The 25,596-nt window shown below is 38.5% G+C and overlaps 1 long non-coding RNA gene across 6 annotated transcripts in view; it reads right to left on the bottom strand.

Annotated features, from left to right (window-relative positions):
- LOC141505604 (uncharacterized) overlaps positions 1 to 25,596 on the bottom strand; it is a 419,909-nt gene that overhangs the window by 80,942 nt on the left and 313,371 nt on the right. For 3 of the 6 annotated variants that reach the window (XR_012473645.1, XR_012473639.1, XR_012473643.1), the window contains 2 exons: positions 21,308 to 21,376; positions 6,261 to 6,394 (listed from right to left, as the gene is read on the bottom strand). This is a non-coding gene — a long non-coding RNA (uncharacterized LOC141505604). The remainder of the gene's footprint in view (positions 1 to 6,260; positions 6,395 to 21,307; positions 21,377 to 25,596) is intronic. The other 3 variants (XR_012473640.1, XR_012473641.1, XR_012473642.1) reach the window with 1 other exon arrangement.

Raw genomic sequence — 25,596 nt, 5'->3', positions numbered from 1 at the left:
TTTCCTGGGATAATCCACATGTGAGAGATGTGTGTATGGCCTTGGGCACGTGACGGTTGGTGTGTTTGTCCCAACTGAGTGATGGCCGCCCGGCTGACTGCCTCCCTGTGTGAGGGTAGAGCCGCTCCCCGCTAATGTCACTCATTATTCTTTATGACATAAATAGTGTTACTGCTCTGATATATTAGAGGATAATGAGCCATTATGATCTAAGTGCTAGTTAGTGAGACACATTGTTTGCTAGTAACCTGTATTTTGATGAGCAAGTTGATGAACTCTTTGATTGTTGGTAGGGATGGAGGAGACTGTCCAAAAGCTCCAGGGACAGAGGTCCTGAGCAGGACATCTCAAACAATGGTACTTGGAAAAAAAAAAGATATTGGATTAGGACTACAAAGACTTGAGTTTTGGCCATTTCCTTTAGTAAATGCATGACCCTGGGCAAGTCACTTAACTTCTCTTGGTATGATTTTTTTTCCCTCTCTGATGAGGGATGAGATAATTGGATTTCAAACTAAATGAAATCTTAGAAATATAGTCCAAGTCCTTCATTTTACAGATTGAATTTTATTGAAGTATGGGAATCCATGGACACATTTCAGTAGCATAAACATACATGGATGTGAAAAAGTTACATTTTTATTTAAAAGTAATTGATTTCTTTTATGATCCTATACATTTTATTTTATGTATTTAAAGACTCTGAAAAGAGGTTCATAGGTTTCACTTGACTGCTAAAGGTTCTATCACATTAAAGAAAGGTTAAGAACTGCTGCATTATATAGTTTCTGAGGTTCTATTCAGCTTTGACATTCAGGACTCTGACTTGTGTCACTTTGAACAAGACTTTTCTCCTTTATAATAGATGATCTCAAAGGTTCCTTTGAGCTCCAATTCCTGAGTTGTCATGGTTTTGTTTTTAAGACCATAGTTCAAGTTCAGGGGAAGGTAGGTCCAAAGTCTAGAAAAATCTTTAGAAGAAGAGGTCTGGGTAATATACTTGAGGCTTCTTTGTAAGTTACTTGACATCGGGAAACTTAAGCCATGTATTTTTAAAGAAAAAAAGGAAAAAATCAACAAAATCTATCAAGACATAAAAATCTGAAAAATAAATACAATGCACCATACTTAGAGATTTCCCACTTCTGTAAGGGGGCATTTTTCTTATATTTCTTCTTTGACACCATACTTATTCTTTTCATTTTTTTTCAACATTCACTTTACATTGTTATGTGTTGTTCTTTCCATTTACATTTCTGTGGTCATCTTGTATATTGTTTTCTTGACTCTGGGCAGCCAGGTGGCATAGTGGATAGAGCACTAACCTAGATTCAGGAGGAAGGGAGTTCAAATCCAACCTTAGACACTTGATTGTTACTAGCCGTGTGACCTTGAGCAAGTCACTCAACCCTGATTGCCTTGCATCCAGGGCCATCTCCAGTCAATCTGATTCATATTTGGCCACTAGATCCAAATAACTCTGAAGGAGAAAGTGAGGCTGATGATTTAACACAACACCCCTCACTCAAGTCCAATTAATAGGCTTGTCATGGCACCTTTGTCTTTGTGTTGTGGTCTTCTTTGGAAATGAAGGACAATTATTTATTTATTTCTTGACTGTTTATTTCACCTTTGCATCACTTCTTATAGATTATTCCATAATTCTTCATCTTATTTGTCTTTTCTTTTTTTGCAATACAGAAATGTTACTTTTTATTCACAAGCCATAGTTTGTTTAGCCATTCTCCAAAAGAAGGGCATCTACTTTTCAATTCTTTTTCAATACTTTGACAATTCTTAGCTAACTCAAAAAATGCTGTTGTAATTATTCTGGAATATGTGGGAACTTTCTTCTTAGTAATGATCTCCTTGGGGGTAAACCTTGTAATGGAATCTCTGAGCCTAAGGGGATGGGCATTTTAGTCATTTTATTTGCATAATTCCAAATTGCTTTCCAAAATAGTTATGCTGATTCATAGCTCCACCAAAAATGCACTAGTGTGCCTATCTTTTTCTTAGTACCTTTCCTCTGAGAATATCTCAAGTTTATCCTGTATATATGCTGTTTGTATATAGTTGTTGCATTTTATCTCATTAAACTATGCATTTCTTAAAAATAGGGACTTTTTTCTTTGTATCCTTAGTGCAGAACACAGCATCTGTCATATAGTAGGTACTTAGGTGGTACAATGGTTAGAGCAACAGATCTGGAGTCAGGAAGACCTGAATTCAAATGTAACCTCAGTCCCTTATTAACTGTGTGACTGAGCAAATCACTTGATTCTGTTGGTTTTAGTTTCCTCATCTTTAAAATGAGTTGGAGAAGGAGATGGCAAATCACTCCCATATCTTTGCCAAGAAAACTCCAAATAGGACATTCCTGAAATGACTGAACAACAATAAATGCTTGTTGATTGATTTGTCTATTTTCTCACAACTTTTCCAACAAACATTACCATCTTTTGTTTATCTTTGCTGGTTTGCACGTATGAGTTGTTTTGATTTTCATTTATTATTAATGATTTGGAACATTCCTACTTTATTAATAGTTTGTATTTCGTCTTTTGAGAATTATTGTGCATACCCTGTAATCACTTATCCATTTGGAATGACTTTTGACTTTTTTTTCTTTCACATACACATTCTCTCTCTCTCTCTCTCTCTCTCTCCCTCTCTCTCTCTCTCTCTCTGTCTCTCTCCCCTCCTTCCCTCCATTTCCATATATATATATATATATATATATATGCATATGCATATATACATATGTGTGTGAATCTGTTAGTTATCAATGTGTATTAGATACCAAATATATATCTGAACAATTTGCTATAAGATTTCAATATACATTCTTTGGGGAATGATATCCATAATATTTTTTTTGACTCAAACACCCATCCAACTTCCTGGGAATTTCTAAAAGTCAACCTAACTCAATTAGTGTAATAGTAGATTCATCAGGAAACACAATCATTAAGTAAAATATTCATTTTACTAAACCATAAGATAAAACTATGGAAAACATATCCCTTTTCTGAAGGAGTGGAAACTAATCCCTAATTTTTAGCCATTGTATTTAGCTTCTATAAGACTTGTATCTCTCAGTAAGGAATATTTTACCTATCAGATATATGGAGAGGAGAAGAATTTATAACCAAACTAGAGATAGATAACATTATGAAATACAAAATGGATGATTTGGGTTACATTAAATTATAAAGTTTTTGCACAAATAAAAACTAATGCAACCAAGATTAGAATGAAAACATAAATCTGGAGAAACAATTTTTACAGGATTTCTTTTTTTTTAGGTTTTTGCAAGGCAGTGGGGTTAAGTGGATTGCCCAAGGCCCCACAGCTAGGTAATTATTAAGTGTCTGAAGCCAGATTTGAACTCAGGTACTCCTGATTCCAGGGCTGGTGCTCTATCCACTGCATGTCCTAGTCACCCCCACAGTCAGTATTTTTGTTTTTTTTTTTTCAAGGCAATGGGTTTAAGTGGCTTGCCCAAGGCCACACAGCTAGGTAATTATTAAGTGTCTGAAACTCAGGTACTCCTGACTCCAGGGTCGGTGCTCTATCCACGGCACCACCTAGCCACCCCCATAGTCAGTATTTCTAATAAAGATCTCATTTCTCAAATACATGGAGAACTGAGTCAAATTTATGAGGATATAAGTTATTCCCCAATTGATAAATAGTCAAAGGATATGAGCAGGCATTTTTCAGATGAAGAAATTAAAGCTATCTACAGTCATATAAAATGCTCTAAATCATTTTTAGAGAAATGATATTAAAACAGCTCTGGAGCACCACCTCACACTTATCAGATTGGCTAATAAAAAACAGAAATGATAAATATTCGAGGGCATGTGGGCACTAATACACTGTTGGTGGAGTTATGAACTGATTCAACTATTCTGAAGAGCAATTTGAAACTATATCCAAAGGGCTATAAAACTGTGCATATCCTTTTATCCAGCAATACTATAAATAGTCTGTATGTCAAAGAGATCATAAAAAAGAGAAGAGGATGGACATGTACAAAAATATTTATAAGAGCTCTTCATGTAGTGGGAAAGGATTGGAAATTGAGGGGATTTCCATCAGTTGGGGAATGGCTGACCAGTGGAATCTGAGTGTAATGAAATGCTATTATTGTTCTATAAGAAATAAGGAGAAAGCAGTTTTGAGAACAACCTGGAAAGACTTACATGAACTGATGCTGAATGAAGTGAGCAGTTTTTTTTTTATTGGTTTTTGAATTTTATAATTTTTTGCCCCAATCTCGCTTCCCACCCTGCACAGAAAGCAGTCTGATAGTCTTTACATTGTTTCCATGCTATACATTGATCAAAATTGAATGTGTTGAAAGAGAAATCATATCCTTAAGGAACAAATAAAATATAAGAGATAGCAAAATTACATAATAAGATACCTTTTTTAAAAAATTAAAAGTAAATTTGGTCTTTGTTTAAACTTCACAATTCTTTCTTTGGATACAGATGGTATTCTCCATTGCAGGTACCCTAAAATTGTCCCTGATTGTTTCACTGATGAAATGAGCAATTCCATTAAGGTTGATCATCACCCCCATGTTGCTGTTAGGGTGTACGATGTTCTGTTTTTTCTTTTAAACACAGTGCTAGAAACATTGAGTGAAGGTCAACCATGCTTTTTTCAGCAATAGTGATCAAAGGTGATTCTAAAAGATTTGTGATGGAAAAGGTCATCCACATCCAGAGAAAGAACTATGGAGTTGAATACAGATCAAAGCATATGATTTTCACCTTTTTACTTACTTTTTCCCTTCTCATGGTTTTCTCCCTTTTGTTCATATTCCTCTTTCATAATGACTAATATGGATATATATATTTAACATGATTGTGCATGTATAACCTATATCACATTGCTTGCTGTCTTGAAAAGGGGGAAAATGAGGGAGAGAGAAAAATTTACAAAAATGAATGATAAAAATTATCTCCATACGTAAATGAAGAGAAAGGAAAATACTATAAAAAAAGACTTTTCCCTGTCAAATGGGTTAAACGGAACAGGACTCAGATGCCAATATGGCTGAACCAAGAGGATGACCAGCTTGTTCTACACAGTGCCTAAATCTATACTTAAAATTTCTATAGATTTTATTATCCCTCTCTAGTCTATAAATTGACTCTCTTAACTACTTTAACTCTTAGGGACTTATGTTGTGTTATTGAAAACTACCTTTGCAGTCTCAGATACACCTTTCCAAGATCTCCTATGCTGATATCTCTTCTGCTCCCCAGAGAGCACTATCATCCTATTAACCAGTACTGTAGGTTCACAGCCTTATGGGAAAAGGAGTTCTGGGAAGCTTTTCTGGTAATAATTGAATAATTCTCTGTTTTAAAGAATTCTATGAAATGTACTCTGTCCCTTAATTCCATAGCTCTATAGGAAATATAGTTCTCTTCCCACTGCCTCTATTACATTCTACCCTCAATAAAAAATGAAGACTCCTGGCAAATTATACCTGGTACATGTATCTGTGAATATACATCATATAGTATCCATTAATTTACCTAAAGTGTCATCACAGTCAATTATACTAGATACATATGCCACATGAAGGTATATAGTACCTAACATCCAATTAAAGTTGCATTTAATAGAACTCTTACATGGAGAAAGATAGTATATTGCATCACATGGCAGAGTTTTATACAAAACAACAAATATTTAGGTCAAGTGCATAACATACAAATCACTTAATAGACTTAGATCAGACTTAGAGATCACAAAGCACATAACATTATATTTGGGGGCTTCTTACACAAAATGCTTTATATGCTCAATTCATGAACACTCCCTAATTATATGCATAGAATTTTCACCCATTTCTCCAAAATTTTCAAATACTAACAATCACTGGTCACATAGTTCTGTGACCTACTGTAACATTTACTCCTATTATCTCCACCATATTAGGTAGGTCATTATCCTTATGACCCATTGACCTTCTGTGATAATTCCTGGCCTATTGACTCGGATGACCCAGGCTCAATAGTATTGTTGACTCCAGTGATCACCTATCTCTGTAGGTAATGTTCCTTTACAAATGAATGATTAGAAAAGAAAAGGAGTTTTCTCTCAACCCTCAGCCTCTGTCTGACTCAAGGTCCTCCTTAGTCTTGGCTATGGGACATTAGCGATCATCCAGTTCAGCTTTCTTATGTTATGAAAGAAACTAGAGTCCAGAGGGGGTGGGGGAGGTGACTTACCTTAGGACATACAGCTGGGAAGTGGCATGGTAAGGATTCAAATCTAGGTCTTTTGATTTCTAGTTCACTGCTTTCTCTTCTGTTCCCTGCTCCATCAATATAATCCAGGCAACAATACAAGAGAAAAAAGAGATCTAGGGAAGGAAATAAATAATTTAGGATTGCTAAGAATCACTCGAACTCCTTTGAGAATCAATGGGAAGGAGAATGAATAAGGAAAATCTCAACCTAGACTCCTAATCTCCCAGGACTGTTGTAAGAAAAACATTTTATGAACTTTAAAAATCTTACAGAAATGGATATGATGATGGTAATATGATTAGACTGAGAGATGATGTCAAAAGTAGCTATTCAAAGAAACTGATTTCTTGGGAAGGGCTAGAAGAGATGATTCTGGGACTAAGAAGTGGGATGGGTGAAATGCTTGGGTGTCAGCAGCAAAGTTAACCTCTGTCTTGGCATCCTGTGACCAGTTGTATTAAAGGTACAGGACTATTTCTGGAGTTCCTGAATGGTTACAAGGAGGCAAGGCTTTGGATTTTGAAAGTCTCTTTCAGATTTAACATCCCATATAATCTACTTTATAAGGTTCTAGAGTGAAAATATGGAATTTGAGCAGGACCTCTCTCCCAAATTCTATTGGGTTGATTCACATAGGATAAAAAAATCACATCTCAAACTGGAAAGATTCTAGAGATCACTTAATTCAACCTTTAATTTTCCATATGATGATGTGATTAAGTGATTTACCCAAGATTAGACAGATTATAAATGGTAGTTTTAGGATCTCAAGTCCTATGACTTCAAGTTCAGTATTCCTTGTTCAGCATTATCTTCTATTAAACTTATGTGCCTGAGCAGAATGAATGTCCCTAGAAGCTTTGCTTCTAGTTCCTGGTCCCTGTTGTCCCCCCTTCTCAGAAAGAGTTATCTGCTTGTCAGATGCTTGGTGTTAGCATTGCCATCAGGGAAGTGATCAGCACCATGGCCAGCATAAGTGGTGAAGCCGTGTTCAGAAGGATTATTCACCTGAGACCATTTTCTGAAGCAGCAGAAATAGCAGAGTTCTAGAAGATAGTCCACATTGTACACTGTTGCAATGGTGGCATTACTGGGGATATTTAAGGAAGAAGGACTGCTGAAAGATTTAATTAGGTAGGTCAACTTTTGTTCCTTAGGTAACTTGTATTTATCAAAGAGTAACAGTGAGATCCAAGTGAATCTTTAGGAGAATGGAAAGGATTTTGCTCCATTAAAAAAAAAAAAAAGATGAAGTCTGATATGGGCACTTCTCGTATCTCTTGCTTTTTTGCTAACCTGTAGGGGAACTTCCAGTAGAGAGGAGGTGTCCATGTGTCTAACTCCTTAACAAAGGGTCCAGTGTCTTATGGGTAACTCTTGGTCCAATCTCTACTGTGGCAAAGGGTCAGTGATCTGATTAGATTTTACTATGGAAAAGACCTTAACAGAGAACTTCAACTATATTTCTGAAGAGTTTATATTTTGAGAACCCAACTTTAATACATGACTTTGGAGCTGACAATGGATGGACTGCACTGTACCTTCATTATTGACATGCAGAAGCAGCATGTAGCTAGGAGATTCAGGGAAGAGGAGGAAGAGCAGCTTCTCCTTGAAGATAATTTGACTGACAGCAACTCTGAAGTTTCCAGGAACAGATTCAGGCCCAAGGAAACTTTGGACATTTTAAAAAAGGACATTTATCAATGCATTATTTGGGGTCAATCAGTAAGTCAGCTAGCAATTATTAAGTACTTCCTAGTTATTAAGTGCTTAGTATCTGTTCATGTTTTTCTAAAACCAAGAAGCTCATTATTTATTATTGTATAGTAGTATTCCATCATAATCAATTCCACAACTTTTTAGTCATTTTCCAATAGAAGTGTCAACCTAAAGGATGCAAGGGAACCCAGGAGCTGGAGATGAGGAGGTATAATATTCTGGGCAGAGATCAGCTAGAGAAAAGGCATGGAGGGAGAAAATGGAATGTCCTATTCAAGGAATAGCAAAGCTGCCTATGTAGCTGGGTTATAGAGTATGTAGAGGGGAATAAAATATAAGAATACTGAAAAGGAAATGGCCAGATGGTGAAGGGCCTTAAATTCCAAACAGAAAAAATTCTATTTGAACAAGGAAGTAGTAGGGAGCCACTGAAGCTTACTGAGTAGAGATGGGCTGGCACAACTAGACCTGTACTTTAGGAAGATCACTTTAGTAAATGATCACAGTATGGATTGAAGTGGGATAAGATTTGAAGCAGGTAGACAAGCTAAACAGCTATTGTAATAGATTGAGGAGCCCTGGAAAATTTCCTTAAGTATTTTTCCTTAAGTATCCTTAGGTATGGTCCTGTATATCTTTATTAATATGCTGTTTTTTGGAAGATGGGCAGGATAGTCACAGGTCTGATTCTCCTACCTGATCACCTAGTTTGCTTATCTTCAACACACATTTATAAAGCACAGAATATGGATCAGATAAAAGCTAAGTCGATTTTACTCTCAAAGAGCTTACATTCTACTGGGGTTATGTATCATGTACTAAGGAAATAAGTATAGAGTATATCTGAAGTACATCTAAAAGTTTCATGGAGCTGGGATCACGGGAACTAAATGTCAGTCTTCCAATACAGATGAATTTATGATAGTCTCACATTTCCTCAGGTGTACCTATGATAAGACACTTGTTAAAGATTTTGCCCCATCAAATTTAGTGTCTTTAAGCCCATTTTGTCCATTCTCACCACCAACAGTGAGCTCATTTATAAAATTACATGTGACTGCCACATGGGAATCTGGGACCCAAACTATTTACAGTAATATTTATATTATTACAAGGCAATACTGACTCTAGCAGATCTCTCCTCGTTCCATCCTCTGCTTAGTGGAAAAATCTTTTTGATGATCAAAGGGAGTGTGAGGTGGGAGAGAAAAAGTCAAAATCATAGCCCTTTATTCTGTCCTGCCTTTGCACCTAACCCCTATTCCATATAAGCATAGGAGAAGAGACTACAGACGACTGAAAATTTATAGAGTGGAGCATTATGTAGGGCCAGCTAGATGTCACAGTGAATAGAAAGTGCTAGACCTGCGATCAGTAAGATTCATCTTTCTGAATTTAAAACTGATCTCAGATACTCATTAGCTGTGTGACCTTGGACAAGTCACTTAACTCTGTTTACCTCAGTTTCCTCATCTGTAAAATGAGCTGGCGAAGGAAATGCCAAACCCTTCCAGTATCTTTACCAAGAAAACCTCAAGAGGGGATCACAAAATGCTGGACGTGATTGAAACAACTGAGCAACAAAAACAAAAGAGTGGAATTAAGATGACACCAGGACCATCTAAAATATTCATGAGAGCCATAGCTAGAAGAGCTCTTGTCTCTTTCCTTTTCTTCCTTCTCATCTTGTTACCTTCTACACCTTGATCTCTAATCAACCTCTTCTCCTTTCTCTCAAGTCCCTGACACCTTCCTCCCATTTCCTTTGCTTTCTCCTTTGTTCTTTTGGTTCTATCATCTCTTTTGCTTCCTCTTGATTTTGCATTTCCCTCTCTCCTCCTTCCCCCCTCCATAATTATTCTCACAATAATGGCATTTTCAGGTTAACAAATACTTTCTTTGTAATAGCATTGTAAAGTTCGTAGTTTAGATTTTATCACCCTTGTATTAACCAGGAAGGATTAGGAGACATTTTAGCGTGCATGGATCAGTATGAAGTGGAGCAAGTTAAGATCATATGGCTCTGGCCTGCCCTGTCCTTGGCTCCTGGGAGTTTAGACACTTGGCCTCACCAAAGAGCCTATTTGAAGAGAGCTCAAATTAAAGGTAAGTAATTCCCCCTTTTCCTACCTTGAAATTCCTATTGATTTCTGACCTAAATAGAAATTTCCATTGATTTCTTGTCCCTTCAGATTAGTTTCCTCACCATGTGGCCTTTTGCGTGTAATATTCCCTCGCTTTATGGGGTTTCAGGTTGGATTTTGCATTCCCCAATAACTCTTCTCAAGGTGACACCAACCCTGCCAGACCCCAGGCCTACATGAACAGCCTAGTGGGTATTGTGAAGAGAGCACTGAACAGAGAACTGGAAAACTCACATTCATGATCCATTTCTGCCACTTACTGGCTATTTGACTTCAGCATAATCACTCTTCCTTTTTCAGTCCTCAGTTTCCTCATCTATAAAATGGGGTTGATAATGGACAAGAATATGCAGATGTCCAGTGCAAATTCATTCCTACTTCCAGGAAATTTATTTAATTTTCTTTTTTTGTTGTTGTTGTTGGGGAGGTGGAAAGGGAGAATATTTTGATCATGCTGGAATTACAGCAGTCACTCATGGGTATGATCCCATTAGAGCTTGGCATGGAAGTTTTGATCTACTCTGTTTCTGACTTGGTTTGGATTATCCCTCCTTAAGCAGCCTGGTGGCTGGCTCCCCATTCCTACAGGTTCCTAGCTCTGGTCCTTATTAGTTTATATAACACTAGACAAGTCACATTTTCTGGTCTTCATTTATTTCTTTGTAAAACAAACTTAGTTTTCCACAATCTCCTTCACAAAGTTCTTTTGAAGAAAGCCCTTTGTAATATGTAATATCCTAAAGAAGTAGAAGCTGTTGTATTCATAAAGGTAGGTCCTGTCTGAATGCAGGAGTTTGGTCCTTTAATAGCTCCTTCCTCTCAGTCCTGATGCTAGTCCTAATGCTAACTATGCCAAGTCATATTAAAGATTCAACTCCACTGTACCTCTTGATTGCCCTATGACATAAAAGAAGAGCCTCTGAAAAACATGGGTACTATTCAAAGAAGACTTAATTAGAAAAAGAAAATTTCTGAAGCCCAATACAGAATAGACCTGCTTGTCTTTCATCCTATGCTATCACTGAGGGCTGGGATCCAAGAATGTATCAAATGAAACTTTAGAGAGGGCATCAGGCTTTTTGGTTTGAACATATACTGCTCCATGACATGGTCTCCTGATAAAGAAGTCAACTGGTTCTGGAGAAGAGTACATGGTTCTGGTGAGAAGGAGAGGCATTTATTTGAGGAAAGATAATGATAAACCAGCATATATACAAAGAAGTGAGATAGGAAAGGGAGGAAGCATTAAATCATCCTAATGTATGGGAGGCACAGTGGTGGAACTGATAAAGTACTGACTCTTGAATTATCAGGTTCTTGAATCTATCTCTGATGCTTACTTCCTATGTGACTTTAGGTTTATCACTTAATCACCCTGAGTCTTAATTCTAGTCTAAGATCTTTGATCTAATGACCTGAGATCACATAACAGCTCTTCCACCTATAAGAAGTTATGTGGAAGACATATTAGATTTGTTTTACTTGTAACTATACGTCAGAAATCTCAGAATAATGAGGGTAAGATGTAGAAAGAAAGTTTTTAATTTGACACAATGAACTTTTTACTCTGAAGTGCCTAAAAGTGAGATGGGCTGCCTCAAAAAATAGTGAATTTCCTATCACTGGAGGGTCAAGTAGAGACTGGATTACTAATTGTTAGAAATTTTGAAGGAAAAAAACCATGATTTGTAGATTTGCCCATTTATAAATGGGCAAACTGAGGCCCAGAGCAGTGGAATAACTTGCTCAAAATCCCACAGAAGACATATTTTGAACATAGATCTTCTGTCTCCAAGTCCTATATTTTTTCCTACCTCAGTTAGTTTTTACTTTGTAAGGCTGCCTAAATTGCTTCTTTCTCTCATGTCAATGTTTCTAGTTCAGGGATGAGGCACATTCACTCATTCAACAGATAGTTATTAAGCATTTATTATATTCAGGGTCCTGGGCTGAATAATGTCACCCCACACACAAAGACAACATAATAATATACATCCAAAGAGACTCAGACAAGCATATTTGCATTCATGAATAAAGAGACACATAAATACTCATACAGAAACACCCAAAAGTAGAGACACACACGTATCCAAGATGTCACTAGCACAGGCCTAGATAGGCTTTACCCCAGTGTCCAATGTTTAGAAGGGGAAGTTTCCTTCCTGGGAGGAGCTGTCCTCCCCAATAGCTACAACACAAGTGTGAATCTCATACTTCTAAGACCTGAGGAGCAATTGCTGCCCCTTTTCTCCCCCCGCCCCCATTCTAAGTTCCCATTCTGACTCGAGGGTTTGCTTTCTCTACAACCTCTTCAGACTTCCCCCCCTCCTGAGCTAATCATTTTTGTTGCTTGTTCTATTACCCTCAGCACTTTCTATCTATTTCAGCCTGATTTTTCTTATTGCTAGGCTTCTCATTTCTCTTTAAATGTTCCCATTCTGTTTCTCCCCTAAGGTCCTTTTCATCCTGGTGTGGAGTTTACTACTGAATCTCAGCACTGGTCAGCACCAAGACAAGCTAGTCCAACCAAACCTTCATCATTCCCTTTATAGCATAGCACATGGTCAACCAACTTTTGTTTAGTGATCCTTCATAAGGAGAAGCCATTTGTCTCTGGACACAGGTCGTTCCACACTGGATGGCCTTTTCTGTTAGATTGTTTCCCCTCAATTCAGAATGGGCAATTGGTAACTAGGCATTCCACAATTTTCATTTCATCATCCATAAAAGAAGGAGAGTGTGATATGTTGATAGATCATTGCCTTGGAGTTAAGAAATCTTGGGTTCAATTCCTACCTTTAACTTTTACTAGAATTATGATCTTGGGTAAATTATTTGATCTCTTTTCTGTGCCTCAGTTTTCTCATCTGTAAAATGAAGGAATTGTACTTAATGCTTTCTGGGAACCCTTCCAGTTTTCTAGCTTTATACTACCATGGCACAATGGAGAGAACAAAATATTTGAGCTTTATATATGCCACTTATCTGTATCAACTTGGTTCATTTCCCCGATACCCTGCCACAAACTGTTCTTATGTCTTAAAAATTTTCTTAGTTTTCCCTCTTACTGGACACCCCCCCAACTTATACACAGATAAGAACATCTCTTCCACTTTCTTTTCATGGTACTCCTCTAGCCCTTTTTATTTGTCTCATTAATTTCTGCCTGGGCCAGTGTTTGGAGGGGGCATTTGTCCTTAAATGTTCTACTCAGCATCATCACAAGGCAGTTGTTGATGCAGTGGGTAGAATGCTGGATCTGGGGTCATCAAGATCTGTGTTCAAATCTTACTGCAGACATTAGCTTTCGGACTCTGGGCAAGTCAATTAACTTTTGTTTGCAATATTTTCCTCGATTGTAAAGTGAGAGTATTAACAGAACCTATCTCACAGAGTTGTTGTGAGGATCAAATGAAATATTTGTAGGGTGTCTAACACAGTGATTGGCACATAGAGGATGGTACATAAATGCTTATTTCCTTCCCATTCCCCTATCCCAGAGGAGGCACTGTATCTTGGCTGGATTGCTCCATAGAATGGGGGACAGCTTTAGAAAGTCTATTTGATCTTTATACCCTTTTCTCCTTAATTCAGGTCCCTTGGTAGGAAGCCGATAAGGGTGGGCTGGGACTGGAGGTGGTAGAAAACAGTAAAACATTCTTCAATATCTCCAGTCTCATAACCTTTAGTCTTCTTTGTCAGGAATCACTTCTTAACGAGCAGGACAAAGTGATAACTGTTAATGAGGAACCAACCATTTAGTTCCCAGGACTAATTAACCCACTCCAAAGCAGCCTTTCCTTGGAGGTCAGGTACTAATGCTCTCCATTTGCAAAAAGGTTGTGCTCTGCTGCCTTCCCCCTCCACCCCAACAAGCCCTTTGGGTCCCAGGCAATTTGGACTATTCCCTGCTCCCCAATCCCTGAGTCAGAAATCTTAGAGGCCTCCCAGATAGAGTAATAGTAATAGTAATAATTATAGTTGTAATAATAGTAACAAACTACCAATTATTATGCATTAGTAATTTATTATTAAGAATTTTTTTGTCGGTCTTACCTATAATTTCATTGTTGTAGAGAACTGACTTTTATCACTGTAAATCATCTATTCTACAACCTACAGTCTTAGAGTTGCCAGGAACACTGTAAAGTTAAGTGACTTCTCCAGGGTCACCTGGTCAGCTTGTCAGAGGTAGGACTTAAACCCAGATCTTCTTGACTCTGAGACTTGGTTGTCATTCACTACTACACAATGCGTCTCATTGTACAATTCACTAGTAGAAATTTGGCAAACTATTAGATAGGTAACATCTATATCATGGGTTTTTTAAATTATTTTTTTAAGGGTTTTTTTTGTAAGGCAAATGGGGTTAAGTGGCTTGCCCAAGGCTACACAGCTAGGTAATTATTAAGTGTCTGAGACCAGATTTGAACCCAGGTACTCCTGACTCCAAGGCCGGTGCTTTATCCACTACGCCACCTAGCCACCCCTATATCATGTTTTTACACATTATTCAATTATTTAATAATTAAAGGCCTATTGTATACAGAGTTTTTTGAGTTCTGAGATTGTTTTAGATAAATGATAGCTCTTATTGTATTGTAAGATCAAAGAGAAGGATAGAAAGACTTAAACTGAATTGATGCAAACTGAAGTAAGCAGAAGCAAGAAAACACTATATACAATGACCACAACAACCACTACAACAATGAACAGGACAACCACCACAAAAGAGAAATGTTGCAAAATTAAAAAGAAAAAACAGAGAGCTCCAAGAAGAAATATGAGTAGATACCTCCCCTGTTCTACTGCAGAGGTCAAGGGTCCACAGGGATGAATGTTGCATATATTTTCAGATATTTTTCAACGTATATATCAGTTTTTCTGATTTCCCCTTCTTTCTATTGTTCTTTTAAAAAGTCTCTGTTACAATGACAAATAGGAAATGTGTTACACGATTGCATATGTATAGCCTATATCAGATTGCTTATTATCTCAAGATGTGGGGGGAGGTAAGGGAGGGATAGAACTTGAAATTCAAAGCTATAAAGAACCCCAAAATGTTAAAAATTGTTTTTACATGTAATTGAGGGAAAAGTAAAATATTAAAATTAAGAAAGTAAGTCTTTGTTCTCATGGAAAGGAAAAAGAAGGGATATAGAGAAATTAAAGTAATATTAAAACCGTAGATATCAATAAAATTCATTTTCAAGAAATACTGTCTTTATCTTTTAAAGGTTATACTCTAAATATTTGTGTCATTTGAATGTACAACAAAGGGGTATAAATAGACACATACAGATGGCAAAGATGTAAATTTCCCTCCAGTTCACTCAAACAATTTCTTTTTCCTCTCATTTGATCCTTGCAACAACCCTTAGAAATAGTAGCTAGAAATTACTGTCCCTATTTTATGCTGACAGACTTAGAAATAAAGAGAAACTTGAACAAAGTCACAATGCTAATAAGTTTTAAGGCTAGATTCAAATGCAAAAGTCCTGACTCTCTATTCAGGGCTCCTTCTCCAGCACAGCTGCCTTCAGCATACCATACATAACAGGAAAATGTAGTTATTTGGAATGAAAACACACAAAGAGTTCACAACCTAGGTGTGTGACTTTGGATAAACCCTTTTACCTTTATAAACTTCAAATTCCTCAGTCACCTCCTTGCAGCCCTATAGAAATGGGAACAATTATAGAAAGGATTGGTGACCAAACAACAGAACTATCATGGTAACTTGTACAATAACCAGGAATTAATGATAAGTGTACCATGATGATGTAGTTCATGAGAACAACCTAGAACTTTGGTATATCTTTTTTAATTTTTTTATTAAATATATTATTTGAGTTTTACAATCTTCCCCCCAATCTTACTTCTCTTCCCACCCCCCACAGAAAGCAATCTGTCAGTCTTTACTTTGTTTCCATATTGTACATTGATCCAAATTGAGTGTGATGAGAGAGAAATCATATCCTTAAGGAAGAAACATAGCAAGATCAGACAATAAAATATCAGTTTTTTTTCTAAATTGAAAGTAATAATCCTTGGTCTTTGTTCAAACTCCACAGTTCTTTCTCTGTATACAGATGGTTTTCTCCATTGCAGATAGCCCCAAATTGTCCCTGCTTGTTGCACTGATGGAATGAGCGAGTCCTTCAGGGTTGAACATCACCCCCATGTTGCTGTTAGGGTGTACAGTGTTTTTCTGGTTCTGTTCATCTCACTCAGCATCAGTTCTTGCAAATCCCTCCAGGCTTCCCTGAAATCCCATCCCTCCTGGTTTCTAATAGAACAATAATGTTCCATGACATACATATACCACAGTTTGCTAAGCCATTCCCCAATTGAAGGACATTTACTTGATTTCCAATTCTTTGCCACCACAAACAGGGCTGCTATAAATATTTTTGTACAAGTGATGTTTTTACCTTTTTTCATCATCTCTTCAGGGTATAGACCCAGTAGTGGCATTGCTGGGTCAAAGGGTCAAAGGGTATGCACGCCCTTTGGGAGTAGTTCCAAATAGCTCTCCAGAAGGGTTGGATGAGTTCACAGCTCCACCAACAGTGTAATAGTGTGCCAGATTTCCCACAATCCTTCCAACAATGATCATTATCTTTTCTGGTCATATTGGCCAATCTGAGAGGTGTGAGGTGGTACCTCAGAGAAGCTTTAATTTGCATATCTCTAATAATTAATGATTTAGAGCAATTTTTTCATATGGCTATGGATTGCTTTGATCTCCTCATCTGTAAATTGCCTTTGCATATCCTTTGACCATTTGTCAATTGGGGAATGGTTTTTTATTTTAAAAATATGACTCAGTTCTCTGTATATTTTAGAAATGAATCCTTTTGTCAGAATCATTAGTTGTAGATTGTTCCCCAATTTACTACATTTCTTTTGATCTTGGTTACAGTGGTTTTATCTGTGCAAAAGCTTTTTAATTTAATGTAATCGAAATCATCTAGTTGGTTTTTGGTGATGTTCTCCAACTCTTCCTTAGTCATAAACTGTTCCCCTTTCCATAGATCTGACAGGTAAACTAGTCTTTGATCTTCCAATTTGCTTATAGTATTGTTTTTTTTGTTTCTTTGTTTTAGGTTTTTGCAAGGGAAACTAAGTGGCTTGCCCAAGGCCACACAGGTAGGTAATTATTCAGTGTCTGAGACCAGATTTGAACCCAGGTACTCCGGACTCCAGGGCCAGTGCTTTATCCACTATGCCACCTAGCCACCCCTATAGTATTGTTTTTTATGTCTAAGTCCTGTAACCATTTGGATCTTATCTTGGTAAAGGGTGTTAGGTGTTGGTCTAATCTAAGTTTCTTCCAATTATCTCAGCAGTTTTTTTTTTTATCAAAGAGGGAGTTTTTATCCCAATGGGATATCTTCTTTTTTATTTTCTAATTTTTTTATTCTCATTTCCTACAAATGTTTTTTTTACATTAATAAAATATACTTGTTTACAAGTAAACAAAATACCCCTCCCCCCATGAATATAGATAGACTTGCTTGGGCGAAAAAGTAAAGGGGAGAGAAAAAAAATTAAAATAAAAAAATAATAGTAATAATTGTAGGTGTGGCCAGGTGGCGCAATGGGTGAAGCACCAGCCCTGGAGCCACGAGCACCCGAGTCCATATCCAGCCTCGTAAACCCAATAATCACCCAGCCATGTGACATGCAAGCCACCGATCCCAACTGCCCAACTGCAAAAACCAAAAAGAAGAAAGAAAGAAAAAACAAGACCCAAAATAAAATAAAATAGTAATAATAGTAGGGGTGGTTGGGTGGAAGACAGAGCATTGGCCCTTGAGCCAGGAGCACCTGGGTCTGAATCTGGCCTCAGACACCCAAAGATCATTCTGCTATGTGGCTCCAGGCAGGCCACCCTGCCCCACTTGCCCTGCACCCTCCCTCAAATAATAATAACAAAAAATGTGCTTCAGTCTTTGTTCCAACACCATCAACTCTGTTGTGAGTGGATCACATTCTTTATGATAAGTCCATCACAAAAGTTACTTCCATATTTTTCCAACGTTGCCATTGCTGATCGCAACTCCCTCCTTTCTTATTTCTCCACTACCGTGTACTATATTTTCTCTCTCCTTTCACTCTGACTCTGCTGTAGGGTCGCTGAGTGGCGCAGCAGACAGATCCCTGGTCCTGGGGCCAAGAAGCCCTGAGCCCCCATACCACCCCTTAGGCCGAGAATCCACCTGGCCCTATGGTCCTGGGCAGGCCATCCAATCCCAGCCCCTTGCAAGAAGTAAAAAAAAAATGTGTTATATCTGAACACTGTCCCCCCATGGTCCATCCTCTCCTCCTTTATTCCCATCCCCACCCCTTCCCCCTGCTCCCCCTTCCTTCTTACTCCAGATGTCTATACCCCATTGAGTATATTTGCTGTTTCCTCTCCTAGCCATCTCTGATGAGAGCAAAGGTTCCCTCATTCCCCCTTGCCTCCCCCCTTCCATATCATTGCAATAGCTCATTGTAATAAAAAAAATCTTATTATGTGAAATATCTTGGACTATTCCCCCTCTCCTTTTTCTTTCTCCCTTTCCATTTCCCTTTTTTTCCTATTGACTCCATTTTTACACCATATTTTATCTTCAAATTCAGCTTTCTCCTGTGCTTCAACTATAAAAGCTCCCTCTACCTGCTCTATTAACTGAGATGGTTCATATGAATATTATCAGTATCATTTTTCTATACATGCAGTTCATCCTCATTAAGTCCCTCATATTTCCCTCCTCTCCTCCAATCTCCATGCTTCACCTGAGTCCTGTATCTGAAGATCAAACCTTCTGTTCAGCTCTGGCCATTCCAAAAGGAACCTTTGAAATTCCCCTGGTTCATTGAAAGTCCATCTTTTTCCCTGGAAGAGGACATTCAGCCTTGCTGAATTCTTGGCTGCATTCTAAGCTCTTTTGCCTTCTGGTATATTGTATTCCAAGCCCTACGAGCTTCCAGTATAGATGCTGCTAAGTCCTGAGTGATCCTGACTGCAGCTCCACGATATTTGAACTGTGTCCTTCTGGCTGCTTGTAATATTTTCTCTTTGACTTGGGAGTTCTGGAACTTGGCTATAATATTCCTAGGGGTTGGTTTTTTGGGATCTCTTCCTTGGGGGGATCGGTGGATTCTCTCCATTTCTATTTTGCCCCTGCTTCTAGAATATCAGGGCAATTTTCCTGTAGTAAGTCTTTGAAAATGATGTCAAGGCTCTTTTCCTGATCATGACTTTCAGGTATTCCAATAATTTTCAAATTATCTTTCCTAAGTCTGTTTTCCATATCAGTTGTTTTTTCAATGAGATATTTCACATTTTCTTCTAATTTTTCATTTTTTTGGTTTTGAAGTATTGATTCCTGATTTCTGGTAAATTCATCAATCTCCCTGAATTCTATTCTTTGTCTGAAGGATTTATTCTCCTCAGAGAGTTTTCTTATCTCTTTTTTCCATCTGGCCAATTTTGCTTTTTAAAGCATTCTTCTCCTCAATAACTTTTTAAATTGTTTTATCCATTTGACCTAAGCTGTTTTTTTAGCATGCTATTTTCTTCAGCATTTTTTTGGATTTCCTTGAGTAAGCTGCTGACTTCATTTTCATGTTTTTCCTGCATCTCTTTCCTTTCTTTTCCCAGTTTTTCTTCCAACTCCCTCATTTGATTTTCAAAGTCTTTTTTGAGCTCTATCATAGCCTGAGCCCAATTTCTGTTTTTTCTTGGAGTCTTTAGATGTAGGAGCTTGTGCTTCCTCATCTTCAGACTGAGTATTTTGATCCTTCTTGGGCTCATTTGCAAAATATTTCTCAATGGTCTTCCTCTTATTTCTTTGCTTGTTCATTTTCCCAGCCTAAGCCTGTTTTTTTGGGGTGCTTCCTGAGCTTTTGGGACGCTCCTACAAGGGTCTCAGTGTGTGAGGTTCTGTCCTCCCTCCTGGTCTGTGAATGACCATAAGCATCCCCCTCTGCCACGGGGCTGAGGTGGGGGGGCCTTGTTGTTCTATGGGGGGGCCTAGACTGGGATCAGGATCTGAATATGGTCAGAGCCCCAGAGTCCTGTTCCAGAGGCAAAGGACAGAGCTCTGGGCAGTCTCTCTCTCTCTTCACTCCCCTCCCTCAGCTCAATGGGCTCATGCCCTGGGGGCTCCTGCTTCTGTTTCCTGGATCTGGGCTGCTGAAAGACCAAGCTGCTGGCTGTGTGCCCTGAGGGCTGGGCTCCACGTGCTGGCTCTGGCAGAGGTCCCCCAGCTGTTCCCCCACTTTGTGCCTTGTGCTCCCCGGGGTGCAGCTCAGGAGACTCCCCCGCTGCTGTGAGCCATGGCTCCCAGGACCCTGGGGCTGCCTCCGGGAGGCTGAAGTTCTTTGGCTCTGGCGGGCCACCCCTGCGACCCCGGGGAGCAGAGCCTTTCTGCTCTTTTCCAGGTTACCTTGAGTAGGAGAACTGCCTCACTGTGTCTCGAAAGTTTAGAGTCCTTACTTTATGAGTTTTTATCAGAGAGCTCCTAAGACTCGATCCCTTCATGTCGCCATCCTGGCTCCGCCCCTGGATATCTTTGTTATAATAATATTTAATACAAATAAGTGTAAAGTCCTGAACTTGGACTAAAACATCAATTGCACAGAAATAAGAAAATCTCTATTAAACTGGATTAGACTGATACTGCTTGGCAAGAATAAAGAAAGGTAGAAGGTAGAACTAGGAATGATTTGTGGAAGATACAGGAAAATAGATTTTGACTTTATTTACATAAAGGAAAAATTTCTGACAATTAGAGACATCTAATACTTTATAGATTGTTTCATAAAAGAATGAGTTCCCTGTCTCTAAAAGTATTCAAATGGAGACTGAATGGATATATTGTATACAAGAGATTCAAGCTTTAGGTAAAGGGTGGGTTAGAAGATTGTTGCAGTTCTTCCAAGTCCTGAGATTCTGTAATAGTGCAACAATTACCACAGCAGGAAACATCTCTTGGAGTGGAGTATGACTTAAGTTTGAATTCTTGAGGTATAACCAAATTTTTTAGGATCAATGACTAACAGGCAGTTCCTGAGGGATTGAAAATTGGGGAAGGGAAAGGAAGGAAATAAGTATTTATAGAGCTTCTGCTTAATGTGTTAAATGACACTAGGGTAAGTACTTACCAAATATCTCATTTGATCCTTATAACAACCCTTCAAGGCAGGTGTTGTTATTATCTCCCATTTTTACAGCTGAAAAAAATAGGGTAAACAGAGGCTAAGTGACTTGTCTAGGAAAACACAGCTAAGAGTATCTGAGGCCATATTTGATCTCAGGGCTTCCTGGTTCAGTGAACTATCCATTTCGCTACTATCCTCCTGCCTTTGACTGGAATAAGCCTGACAGTGAGATTATAAAGGATATCTGAGGAAACAGGACGCAGGAGGGGAGGAACTTCCCTGATTCCTTCTCATCTTTCTAGAGGATTCTCTGTGGGTCAGTTCCACTGGGGCCTGCATCTGGGGTAGAGTCAAAACTTGGGATAGGCAAGTAAATAGCTGCCCAAGGTATTGTCCTCAAGGTTGGGTAAGATGCAAAGAGTTGTACTTTTTACAAATACTCATTTTTAATGCCAGAAAATTCTACTGTCTGAGGCACATCAGGATTTCTTTTGTGACAAGCCACATTGTCCCCAGTACCTCATTCTGGTGTGGAGTTGACCCTGGCTCTTAGAAGATGATGTCAACACAGTCCGAGTTCTGACAGATATTACCAAGCTGAGAAGACTTTGAGGATAGGATTAGAAATGGTCTGTGTGACTGTCTTTTGATAAACAGACTTCTTAAAGCAAATTGGACAATTGCCAGAGGGCTGGTCATTGGGAATGAGGAATTTTTGCAAAGCAACTCTGGAAGACCCATATTCTAAGTATGGAGAAGTTGGCAATAGCATGAGTGGAGGGAGTATCTTTTATAATGAAATATTTAAGCTTTAGTAGCCTAAATAACTTTAGCAACTTATGATTGAGTCTTCAAAGTAACACACTATGGTGTGATGGAAAGAACACAGGATTTGGATGAAAATGATCAGAGTTTGAATGCTCCCTCTATCACCAACAACCTGTGTCACTTTGGGCAAACTGCTTAACCTCCATGGATCTATTTCCTCATCCAAGGTGGTTGAACTAGAGAGTCTAGAAGGTCCTTTATAACTAAATCTATGATCCTTTATGATCTTTTGAGTTACTGAGTGAGCCCCTATAGCTTCTAGGTTCAATACAAACTTTTCAGTTTGGTATCTAAAGTCATTTACAACCTGTCCTCAATTTAACCTCAAATGTTTGATTCATAGTTCGTAGAATATTACAGCTATTCAATTCAATCCTTTTATTTTTGTGGAGGAAGAAATGTAGATTCAGAAAAATCAGAGACTTGCCCAAGGTCACCAGGCACCAGATATTTGAATCTAGATCTTCTGACTGCAAATTCAATACTATTGACACTGGATCATGTAGAAGTTGTATTTCATGTGGTATAGAGAAGTCTCTCTTGAGCAATGATAGTACACAGCAGAGCATTTACCAAACATTACCAGAATAATAGAGTGCCTTATTTTCACTCTTATACAAGTTCTCATAGGATTTCTGGATCCTTATACCCCATTTTACTTCCCTTCTCTCTAGACAAATCTTCAGATGCCTTAGACCCTGATCTTATCAAAGTCAAGTGGCATTCTTTATTGAATTAGGAGACATGAAGGCTCCTTTAGAACAAGGACAGTGCCACACATCTCTGTATCACTGATGGTATACAGCACAGAATAGGAACTCATTGTAATGATGTTTGTCTATCATTCTCAAAAAAGACCATGGTGATGCCATGACAGGTACATGAATCAAATTTGAAATTTCTCCTCCAGAGCCATCTGGGTCCAGTGGCCAGATATGAATCAGGACAACTAGAGATGGCCCTAGATGTGAGGCAATCAAAGTTAAGTGACTTGCCCAAGATCACATAGCTAGTAAGTGGCAAGTGTGTGAGGCTGGATTCAAATTCCTGAGTTAATGAAGTAGTCAGATGACTAATTAAGATAAAGTATTTTACCAAATATTTACTTTACAACCTAAGGATTGCACATATTATTATCCCCATTTTACAGATGAAGAGTGAAACTTAGAATACTTAAGAGACAGAGATCATGGGCTGACAAGTGGAAGAACCAGGACTCGAACCTAGGTCTTCTAAAGGGACAGCATCACTATGCTCAATGATCTTTTGTTTATGTTAAGATTCTCCCTCCTCTGAGTCTCAGGTGCCAGGGGTAGATGATGTTTGGAGCTGAAGAAACTATTATAATTCTTGTCCTCATCAGGGAGGAAGAAGGATGAAATCCTTTCCTATCATTTAGGTCCCAGAATTACAACCAGAAGCCTGGCTAGCAAATAGTGCCAACCTGGGACAGGCAAACCTATAGAGACAAACATAAGACTTTAGAAGTGATGCTAGCTGTATGATTCCACTTTCTTTTTCCATTCTTTTCTTTCTTTTTCCTTATCATACCTTTTAGAGTCCTAGATTTACATTGGAAGGGCTTTCTTAGGACTCTTATTCCAACATCCTACTTCATGCATAACTCTGGTCTCTAGTCTTTGTAAGAATAGCCAGAGAAGCAGCTTGGCTTAGTGGAAAGAGCAGAGAATTTGGAACTGAAAGATCTGTATTCAAGATGTCAGTTCTATTGTTTATTAACATTGTGATTTTGGGCAAATTAGTGTTCTTCTCCGTACCTTGATTACCTTCCTTATCTGATGGGAATAATAATACTTGAACATATTTCTGCATGAGCAATTATGAGGAGAGTGATCTGTGATTGTATTGTGGGATTGGAAACTATTATTGTTCGTATTATCATACTTCTGCTTGGAGACCTCCAGTGATGGGAAGTTCGCTATTTCTCAAGTCAGTCTTACAATACAATTAAATTGTATTGTAGAAGGGCTCTAAGAGTTAGGAAGTCTCTTAAATTGAATTGAAACTTATTCCTTCTAACTTCTATTCATTGTTTCTTCTTCCTGTACCCTTTAGTCACCCAGAATAAGTACCATCCCTCAGTCCATCAGATCATAGAATCATAGGATTTAGACTTGGAAGCTACCTTTGAAATTATTTAGTAATTAGATTCAAGTCTAATCCTTTTTTTTAAAACAGATTAAGAAACTGACTTCTAAAGAGGCTAAATGTCTTATCCACACAGGTAGGCAGTACTAGAGCTAAAATTTGTAACCTAATATTTCAGATGCAATGCTCTTTCCATTTAAAGATGAGGGTTATTTTCCTTCCTCCATCCCCCCCCCCAAAGCCTTCTCTTCTATCACATAAACATTCCCAGTTTTTTCAACCCATTCTCATATGCCATGATGTTCAGTCCTCTTTGTAGTACCCCTTCTTTGGATGCATTTCTCTTTCTCTCCCTTCTTCGCCCTCATTTCTGTTAGAAGGCCAACTACACCTGCTTTCCCACGAGCCTTGGCCCTAGTCAGGGCCTATATGGAAGCAGCGAGCAGGCTGTGGGTGTGAGAAACCTCCCTGGCTGCAAGAAGATCATTGCTACATCCTTCCTGGGCTCTAATGACATCTCAGTAATAGGAAGAAAATGAGGCAATGGGTGCAAAAATCTAGTGTTTACAGTACACCAGGAAGGTTTACAGGAAAATAGAGCAGCTTGTTACACTTAGCCCTCAATAAAAAATCTTCTAAGTGCCTAATTAACAGTTTAGGTAGAAATAAAAACATAATGAGAAAAACAATCTGTTTGCAAAAAAAAAATTGGCAGGGGCCGGCCTCCTTCTATTAGCTGTGCTTGTCCGTCTGCGCTAGGCTGAAGTGGTCATAAGGGCTTTGGCTAATAGGTCTTTCCCATGTTTCTATATTACACCTCTGTATGTCTCAGTAATTTTAAACTTGGCAGGCAAGGAGCGGTTCAGAAATTTGCGTAAGCCTTGATAAATATTTTATGCAAATTAAAATTGAATTCTTTGCTTAGTTTAAGCAATTTCCCTGTAAGGAGTGTGTCGAGGAGAGAGATTACAACATTTGCCGGTTTGTTTATAATTTAATTTTTTTTTTTATGTTGCGGCTGGCAGTGGGGGAGACGGCAACACCTGTGAGTGTTTATAACGTCCCATCTCCTCCACAGCTGCTCCTTTTCAAAACACCTCGCCGGCGTAATAATTTCATAAAATTTCATGATTTACCATCTGCTAGATCGGGCTATGAGCACATGCAATAAAGATTTGCATGGCGCCGGTCCCAGAAAGGTACAATAACTGTATATTTTAACTTAATGGCATTTTGGGGGGCATGCAAATTGGTGCGAGCAGATTGTGGTGAGCCGTGGAGTGTGGGCCGCCTCCCCCGGCCTGCCGGCCCCCTCTCTAGCGTCCCCCCACTCGCCAACATTCCCCCGTGTGCCC

This window comes from Macrotis lagotis, chromosome 1 (assembly GCF_037893015.1).
Source record: "Macrotis lagotis isolate mMagLag1 chromosome 1, bilby.v1.9.chrom.fasta, whole genome shotgun sequence".
NCBI classification, from domain to species: domain Eukaryota; kingdom Metazoa; phylum Chordata; class Mammalia; order Peramelemorphia; family Peramelidae; genus Macrotis; species Macrotis lagotis.
The sequence above is the reverse complement of the archived record's forward strand: the minus strand, read 5'-3'. Positions and strand labels throughout refer to the sequence as shown.